This window comes from Jaculus jaculus, chromosome 10, assembly GCF_020740685.1.
Source record: "Jaculus jaculus isolate mJacJac1 chromosome 10, mJacJac1.mat.Y.cur, whole genome shotgun sequence".
Taxonomy (NCBI): Eukaryota; Metazoa; Chordata; class Mammalia; order Rodentia; family Dipodidae; genus Jaculus; species Jaculus jaculus.
In genome coordinates this window covers 47,223,878-47,233,646 of record NC_059111.1, presented here as the reverse complement: position 1 = coordinate 47,233,646, position 9,769 = coordinate 47,223,878, and the positions used below count along the sequence as shown (strand labels likewise).

Below are 9,769 nucleotides of genomic sequence, written 5' to 3'. Positions count from 1 at the left end.
ATTGCATTAAATATGTAGATTGCTTTTGGTAAGATTGCCATTTTCACAATATTGATTCTTCCAGTCCAAGAACAAGCAATGCTTTTCCATTTTCTAGTGTCTTCTGCAATTTCTCACTTAAGTGTTTTAAACTTTGCATTGTAGAGATCCTTCACTTATGCTTATTCCAAGGTACTTTATTATTATTTTTTTGATGCAATTGTTAATGGGAGTGAATCTATGATTTCATCCTTTGTGTGTTTGTTGTTACCATATAGGAAGAATGGATTTCTGTGTGTTTACTTTGTATCCTGCTAAATAGCTATAGGTGCTTATCCACTCTAACAGTTTGCTGGTAGAGTCTTTAGGGTCCTTTATGTATAGAATCATGGCATCTGTAAATAATAACTTGGTCTCTTCCTTTCCAATTTGTATACATTTTATGTACATCTGTTGCCTTATTGCTATGGTTAACATTTCCAATACCAGGAGGAGCCCAGGCGCCGAGGGTCGTGTCCCCCCCCCCCCGCCCCGTTTGGCTGAGGGACTCGGGCAGGGGAGTGGGAAACCTTGGCCCAAGTGACCAGCTGGGGGCTGGCACAGGGAAAGGGGGCGTGCTGGCCTCCCGCTGTGCCGGTGCCAGGCTGGGAGCCCCAGGTGGGCAGAGCTGCCTGGGGGAGGACAAACCATGACCCTCCTCCAGCCTGTGGCCCCTGTGGAGCCACGGTAGAAGCTGCTCTTGGTTGGGTGATTTCTACCAGAAATGTGAACCTGACTGCAACAGTAAAGTGGTACTGAGAAGTGGGATTGCTGCTAGACACCTGACCGTGTGGCTTTGGCCTTTTGGAGCTGATTTGCAAGAGGAATGTGGAAGGGTTTGAAACCTTGCCTAAGAGATGCCTTGCAGTGCTAAATGTTGCTGAAGTGCTGCTGAAAGGGCCAGAGATGCAAGGATTTAGGACCCATTTTGAACCTTTAAGCTGCCTGACATTGACCTCCTTTCATTATTAATAAAGAAGAAGCAGGAGTTTAGAGTGTATTAACACCACTCATTAATGTACTAACCGGACAATGGTCTGCAAACTCCTCTGCATGAGAAAGAACTGGATTGGCACAAAATAATTTCTATCTTACTCAGCTTATAATATGCCTCAAAGGAGGAAAATTTGATAAGCATGAGGGAAGACCATTCTTTTCATGTTTGTTACAGAATGGAAGCTTCTTGCCTTGAGCTGGCCTTGGAAGGGGAGCGTCTGTGTAAATCAGGAGACTGCCGCGCTGGTGTTTCATTTTTTGAAGCTGCAGTGCAAGTAACTGAAGACCTCAAAACCCTTAGTGCTATTTACAGCCAGCTGGGCAATGCTTACTTCTACCTGCACGATTATGCCAAAGCCATGGAATACCACCACCATGATTTAACTCTTGCAAGGACTATTGGAGACCAGTTGGGGGAAGCCAAAGCTAGTGGCAATCTGGGAAATACCTTAAAAGTGCTTGGAAATCTTGATGAAGCTATAGTTTGTTGTCAGCGACACCTAGATATTTCCAGAGAACTCAATGACAAGGTGGGTGAAGCAAGAGCACTTTACAATCTGGGAAATGTATATCATGCCAAAGGGAAAAGCTTTGGTTGCCCTAGTCCTCAGGATGTAGGGCAATTTCCAGAAGAAGTGAGAAATGCGCTACAGGCAGCCGTGGACCTTTATGAGGAGAACCTGTCACTGGTAGCTGCCTTGGGTGACCGAGCAGTGCAGGGACCAGCCTTTGGAAACCTGGGCAACACACATTACCTCCTCGGCAACTTCAGAGATGCTGTCATTGCTCACGAGCAGCGGCTCCTTATTGCAAAAGAGTTTGGAGATAAAGCAGCTGAAAGAAGAGCACATAGCAACCTTGGAAATGCAAACGTATTTCTTTGTTGCGCCCCTCCCGCCAGCAGGAAGAACGACAACAACAGGATTCTTCTCAAGCACACTTTATTGGGAGCTTATTCTTTGGGGTGTGGCCTTGGCTTATTTCCCCTTTTTGTTTTTGTAAGCATTCTTTAAGAGAACGATGGGCTCGTTCAACAATGCCTTGCCTTTGTGGATTATAAGGAAGGCCAGTAGTATGAACTACTCCCATAGTATCACAAAAGTGGCGAAAACTTTTAGCAGTATACGCAGGGCCATTATCCGTCTTCAATGCCCGGGGCTTACCCCAAGCTGCCCAGGCCTCCAGACAATGAGTAATAACATGATGAGTACGTTCACCAGCAAGGGGAGAAGCATGAATAATTCCTGAACACGTATCAATAGACACATGTACATATCGCAATTTGTCAAAAGAGGAGATATGAGTAACATCCATTTGTCAAATTTTTCCCGAACGTAGTCCCCGGGGATTAATACCAACATGAGGAGAATGTAAGAAAGGGACGCAAGCTGGACAGTTGACTACAATGTCACGTGTCATGGCCCGAGAGATATGAAATTTTTTGCGTAACACTGCAGAGGAGACATGATACAAATTATGAAAATCACGAGCTTTAGACAATGTATCAGAAGAGAATAGAAAAAAGGCTCTGGTGGCTTTGTCAGCAAGATCATTGCCAACAGCCATGGGACCAGAAAGCATAGAATGAGCTCTAATATGTTGAATAAAAAATGGGTTAGTGCGAGACCAAATTAAACGTTGTAACTTGGATAAATGTACAGCAACAGGACTAGTATCCTTAATAAGACCTGCTACTTTTAGATTTTTAACAGCATTAACTACATATTGAGAATCAGAAATTAGATTAAAGGATTCACTGAAAAGTGCAAATACATGACACACAATTTGACATTCTACTAGTTGAGGAGTATTTGGTTCAAATTGTACAGTAACTGGTTGTTTTCCCTGAATGACATAAGCTCCAAGACCTGTCTTAGAGCCATCAGTATAGATATCTAAAGCACCAGCAAGAGGTGATTGTGAGGTAATCTTTGGGAATACAATAGGATGTAGCGAAACAAAATGCAATAACGGATCTCTGGGCAAATGATTATCTAATTTGCCAGAGAAAGCACACATAAGTATAGCCCAATTATCAGTAGTAGCAGTTAAAATACGTACCTGTTCAGAGTTATAAGGGGTAATCAAAGTATCAGGTGCCACACCAAAATGTATTAAAGATGACTTTATACCTTGAAGAGCAAGAGTGGCTACCATAGTAGGATAATGTTCTATGTATTTTTTAGGAGAAGAATGCGAATGTATCCAAAGTAAAGGACCGTGTTGTCATAAAACCCCTGTAGGAGTTTCTGGCGTAGCAAGAATGCACAATAGAATAGGTTGTCCAGGGACTATTCTGCATAACTGTGCAGACTGTAACGCTTGCTCTACTTTAAAAATAGCTACTCGTGTAGCTGGAGTTAAAGCTCTAAATGAAGAAATATGTGAATCACCTTCCAATATTTGAAATAGGGGTGTCAGTTTATGAGTAGGAATCTTCAGATATGGCCTAATCTAATTTATATCTCCTAATAACTTTTGAAAATCATTTAATGTCTGCAATGTATCTGTTCTAATTTGTAATTTTTGAGGTCTAATAATATGAGTTGTAATTGTTGTTCCAAGGAACTTACCTACCTCTCCTTCCTGTACTTTTTTATTAGCTATATGTAAACCATAGGCTTTAAGATCCTTTTTGAGAGATAGATATGCTTTTGACAGAATGTCCTTCACGGGAGCCACCAAGAGAATATCGTCCATATAGTGGCAAATCCTCAATTTTGGGAATCTCTTTCTAGTAGGTGCTATTGCTAGGCTGACATAATGTTGGCAGATAGTAGGACTGTTGGCCATCCCTTGTGGGAGAACTCTCCATTGAAATCGTTGATCAGGTTCCTCATGATTGATAGTTGGTAGAGTAAAGGCAAATCTTTTACAATCTTCCAAAGCCAAAGGAATAGAGAAGAAACAGTCTTTTATGTCAATAATAATAAGAGGCCAGCCATCTGGTAAACTAGATAACAAAGGAAGACCTCGCTGAATCGGTCCCATGAGGTGCATTTGTGTATTTACAGCTCGGAGATCATGAAGTAGACGCCATTTTCTAGACTTCTTTTTAATAACAAAAATAGGAGTATTCCAAGGAGATTGAGAGGTTTCTAAGTGACCTAATGACAATTGCTCTTGTATTAATTCTTTTGTTGTTAGGAGTTTTTCTAAGGAAAGGGGCCACTGAGGTACCCAGACTGGTTCAGCCGTTTTCCATGGAATGGGAATCGCATCCTCAGTGGCCCCTAGGAAAAACCCAACCCTCGTGTGCCTGGATTACTAGAAGCTACAAGAGGATCCATCTGCCCCTGTAACTTTTTACCTAGTCTTCTACCTGGTATATGACCTATCATTTTTATAATAGATTGACTCTGAGGAGAATACTCATTAGTTAATTTTAGATTCATTTGTGCCAAAACATCTCTGCCCCATAAAGTAATAGGAATATCTACTATATAAGGACTAACTTTACCTTTTTGTCCCTCAGAGGTAGACCATGTAAGTTCCCGAGAACTAATAGCTGGAGTATGAGTATACCCCAAACCTTGTAAAGTTTGTGAAGATGATTGTTTGGGCCAGTTTTTGGGCCAGTACTTACTTGCAATAATACTTCGGTCAGCTCCTGTATCTAGCAATCCCTGAAAATTTATTCCCTCAATAGTAAGCTGTAGAATTGGTCTCTCATCTAATTCCATGGATAAATATGTCAAATCAACTCCTGTAGAGCCAAGTCCTTTGTTCCCTCTAATTTTCTCACCAGAAGGGAATTGCTTATGGAGGCTAGGAATAACCAATAACTGAGCTATCTTATCCCCAGGTGAAATAGCAATAATTCCCTTCTGAGATGAACAAAGCACTTTTACGGTGCCTGTATAATCAGAATCAATGACTCCTGGAGTAATAGTCAATCCTCTCAATGCTGAAGAAGATCTACCAAGCAGTAAACCTACAGTATTAGAGGGTAATGGACCTTGAAAATCTGACTCCACAGGTTGCACTCCCATTTGTGGTGTTAATATGAGTCTGATGGTGGCACAGACGTCCAGTCCTGCGGAACCTGGAGTTGCTCGTCTGATTGTGCTGGAGGGCGGAGAGATGGATTCTGAAGTGCCCCATATATTTGTGGGCCCTGAGGTCGGGGGCCCTTGACCCCGTTTTTTGTATTAGCTGTTGACTGGTTAATTGGTTGTTTATGGTTAATTGGTTGTCCATTGATATCTTTAATAGAGCGACACTCATTCGCCCAATGTTTTCCCTTTTTACATTTAGGGCATACGCCAGGCAAACGCACTTGACCCTGTATTCTAGAATTATTTTGAGGACATTGTTTTCTAAAATGTCCAGTTTTTCCACATTTAAAGCATGAAGAAGTTCCTCTGTGCCCCCTAGTGGCAGCCAAGACTGCTGCAGCAAGCCCTGCATTAGAAAGTGGACCGCCAACTTCTCTACAGGCTTTCATCCAAGCCTGAAGTCCTTTCCCTTTCCAGGGCGTAATTGCCCGTCTACAATCTTTAGTGCATTGCTCATAAATTAGTTGTTCCACAAGTGGCATGGCTTGATCAGCATCACCAAAAATACGACCGGCGGCTTCCATCATGCGAGCTACAAAATCTGAAAATGGTTCAGTAGCTCCCTGAATAATTTTAGTAAGGTTGCCTGAGACTTCCCCTCTATTTGGCAATGCCCTCCAGGCTCTGAGAGCAATGGCATTTATTTGCTGATAAACTTGAAGAGGATAGGCAATCTGATTATTAGCCCATTGTCCTTGTCCCATAAGCATATCATAATTCCATACTGGCTGATTATTTGCTGCATTTATTCTGGCTTGACTTTGAGCACCATCAGTATATAAAGATTTCCAGTCTAAATATTGTCCTAGGCTTAAACAAGCCTTTGATACTCCAAACCAATCTGCCGGAGTCATACAATTGCTAGCAAGACGTTCCAACAAAGCCATCGTAAAAGAAGCATTTATTCCATAAGTTCTAGTAGCTTCTGCAAGATCCTTGAGCTCCTTATATCCTATAGCGTCATGATATCTAGTATTGGTATTAGGGTCCTCAAAGACTGGATAAGCACTAGCCAACTTTCTCCAAGTCTCTGGTTTTATCAAACTACATCCGGACGAAGGACACGCCCCGAACGGAAGTCGGCCATCTTGTTGTTTACACTTTTTACTCATAGAAGCATAAGCTGGAGGAGAAGTAAAAACGCCATCTTGTCTGGGTCGAGAACATTCCCGACCACATTCAGTCTCTACTTCCTCAAAATCCTGTTCTTCCTCTGGAATTAATTCTTCTCCCTCAGATTCACTAGAACTTTCTATATATACATTTGCAAGTTCCGTTAAATCTGGATATAGCTTAGGACCTGAATTTGGCCCTTCCTTTTGTGATTCACTTTTATTCTGTGCACTTTTATTCTGTTCTATCTGAAACCTAGGTTCTCTTTTTATTTTAACCTTTTTTTGTTTTCCCCTTTTACTTTCTTCAGACTCTGACATACTATCTTGATGATGTGCTAATATGCGTTGACCTTCCCTGATCACTTCTTCACAACGTTTGTCCTCCAAGCATGATCGCACCAAGTGCCATAAGGGCTGTGTACCTGCACGCAACTTTCGCGTTTCTGACTCACAGTCGATGTCTCTGCCTAACTTATCCCAACAGGTCAAATTTAAACCTCCAGTCAGCTCAAACCAAGGCGCTATCATATCCACTTCTTCCAAAAACCCTTTAAGAGTTTTATCTGAAATCTTAAGTTTACGTTGTTTTAATACTTCCTGAAGTGGCTCCAAAAAGGTGGAGTGGTTGTGTCCCATTTTGCAACCTTATGCATGGTACTTAGAGATCAGTTACAGGCCAAAACTTATCATATAGCACCAGGGGAACTTACTGGTACCGCCGCTCCGTGTGTTGAGTTCTGAATCCTCCCTCGGACGTATCCTCAGGGGTCCTCTCCACTGGCCGTTTGTTGACAAGTTTCCCAGGTTTCGGCACCACTTGTTGTGCCCCTCCCGCCAGCAGGAAGAACGACAACAACAGGATTCTTCTCAAGCACACTTTATTGGGAGCTCCAAGCTGAAAGAGAGAAGGACCCCGACCCTACGGAGCGCCAAGCTTATATACTTATGGTCATGTGATTGTATAGCGTCGTCTGATTGGCTTAAGTCTCATCAGATGATTTTGCATCACCCAATCGGGATGGGTGAACAACCATATTAGAATAACATCATGTGCTCATGCGCAGACAATTAGGATACAAAAGCAGTAAACAAGCTGACATGGCAAAGCCTGACGAAGCCAGCATGGCTTCCCACATTTCTTGGGTAATTTGAAACTGCTTCTGAATACTACAAAAAGACTCTGCTGTTGGCGCGACAGTGTAAACACTGAGCCGCAAAAGCGCAGTCTTGCTACAGCCTTGGAAACACGTATGCATTACTTCAGGACTATGAGAAAGCCATTGACTATCACCTGAAGCACTTAGATGGCCCAAGAGCTAAAGGATAGAATTGGGGATGGAAGAGCATGTTGGAGTTTAGGAAATGCATACATAGCCCTAGGAAATCATGATCAAGCTTTGCATTTTGCCAAAAAGCACTTGGAAATTTCAAAAGAGGTTGGGGATAAAAGTGGTGAGCTAGGGCTGGAGAGATGGCTTAGCGGTTAAGCATTTGCCTGTGAAGCCTAACGACCCCAGTTCGAGGCTCGGTTCCCCAGGTCCCACGTTAGCCAGATGCATAAGGGGGCACACGCGTCTGGAGTTCGTTTGCAGAGGCTGGAAGCCCTGGCGTGCCCATTCTCTCTCTCCCTCTATCTGCCTTTCTCTCTGTGTCTGTCGCTCTCAAATAAATAAATAAATAAATAAATATTTTTTTTTAAAAAAAAAAGTGGTGAGCTAACAACCCAACTGCATCTCTCAGATCTTCAGATGTTTCTTGGTATGAGCTACAGCACAAATAATTCCATGATGTCTGAAAATATTGAAATTGATAGCAGTATAAATGGTGCACAGTGACTCAGTATGGAAAATATGGAGCTTATGAAGTTAACACCAGAAAAGGTACCAAATTGGAACAGTGAAATTCTTGCTAAACAAAGGCCTCTTTTTTGCCGAACCTTCTGCAAAGCTACTGTTTGTCAACAGATTGAAAGGAAAAAAATACAAATCCAGTACCTCCACCAAAGTCCTCCAAGATGCCAGTAATTCCATTGACCACCAGATTCCAAATTCCCAAAGGAAAATCAGTGCAGAAACCATTGGAGACAAAGGGTTCTTTGACCTGTTGAGGAGATTTCAGAGCAACAGGCTGGATGATCAGAGGTGCTGCTTACAAGAAAATGCCTGCCCCACAGCCAAGGCAGCCTCCTCCACTTCCCGCAAAGCCTCGACGAAATCATCACCTGCTTCTGTGGTATCCCCCAACACAGACGAGTTTTTAGATCTTCTCGCCAGCTCACAGAGCAGCCATCTGGATGACCAGAGGGCAGTTTCAGTCATTTGCCAGGGCTTCGTTTGACCAATAACAACCACCAGTCACTTCTTGAGCACCTAATAACCAAGGACAAGAAGGAGCCTGATGAAGATTTCTTCGACATCCTCATCAAATGCCAAGGGTCCTGATTAGATGATCAAAGATGCACTCCTCCACCTGCCGCCACCAAGGGTCCAACAGTACCAGACCAAGACTTTTTCAGCCTTATTTTATGGTCTCAGGCTAAGGGAATGGATGAACAGAGAGTTCTGCTACAAAGAGATCAAAACAGAGGCAGTGCATATGAGCTAAAGGGCCTTTTGCAAAGTAAAGCTTTGCTGGAATTTTAAAATTCAGGAAAATAATTGACAAACCACTAGATCATATTGTATTTCTACAGAAATGACTTGATTTCCAATCAGAACACTGCAGGGAAATTCAATCTTTTTTCCTAAAAAGGAAAATATAAGCACTGTTGTGATTTACTGACCCCGGCCTAAGACTTTTAAAGGTACTCCTATTGGATTTTGTTCCTGTTTCTCAAGATCTGACACATGCAGCAGTTTGAGTGTTTCTAGCATGTAAACACTGACATGCTTCTGGACAAGTGTGTTTCAGGGTGAAGGTGCTCCAACTTTCTGCTTGGGACTATTCTCTGGCAACCTGTTAGATTCCTTGACTAGTGTTTATAAAATAGGAATTTAAATGAATTCTAGACTGTAATTCAATCCTCTTAGTGAAGTAATTTTTCAAAAGCTTGACAATGACATTTTTTACACTTAACCATGAAGTTAGTAGGAAATTACTTGGCCAATGTAAAAAGACAGAAAATAGTTATAAAATTCTAGATTGTTTTCTCTAAGAAAACAATTTTCAATATATATTTTAGGCCAAAGCCAATGTAAAAGGAACTTTTACAAAATAAACTACTTCTCACATGCAAAAAAAAAAAGATTTCCAATACTATATTAAATAAATGTGAGGACAGTGGACACCCTTCTCTTGTTCCTGATTTTAGTGGAAAAACTTCCAGTTTTTCCCCATTTAGTAATATGTTGGCTGTAGGCTTGTTATAAATAGCCTTTATTACGTTGAGATATGTTCCTTCTATTTCCAGTCTTTGTAGGACTTTTATCATGAAGGGATGTTGGATTTTGTCAAATGCTTTCTCTGCATCTAATGAGATGATCATGTGATTTTTGTCATTCACTGCATTTATATAATGTATTACATTTATGGATTTGTGCATGTTGTACCATCCTTGCATCTCACAGTTAAAGCCTACTTGAT

The 9,769-nt window shown here is 41.8% G+C and overlaps 1 pseudogene; it reads left to right on the top strand.

Moving 5' to 3' along the window:
• Window positions 1–785: 785 nt before the first annotated feature.
• Window positions 786–8,844, top strand: LOC101603512 (annotated as a pseudogene).
• The last annotated feature ends 925 nt before the right edge of the window (window positions 8,845–9,769 follow it).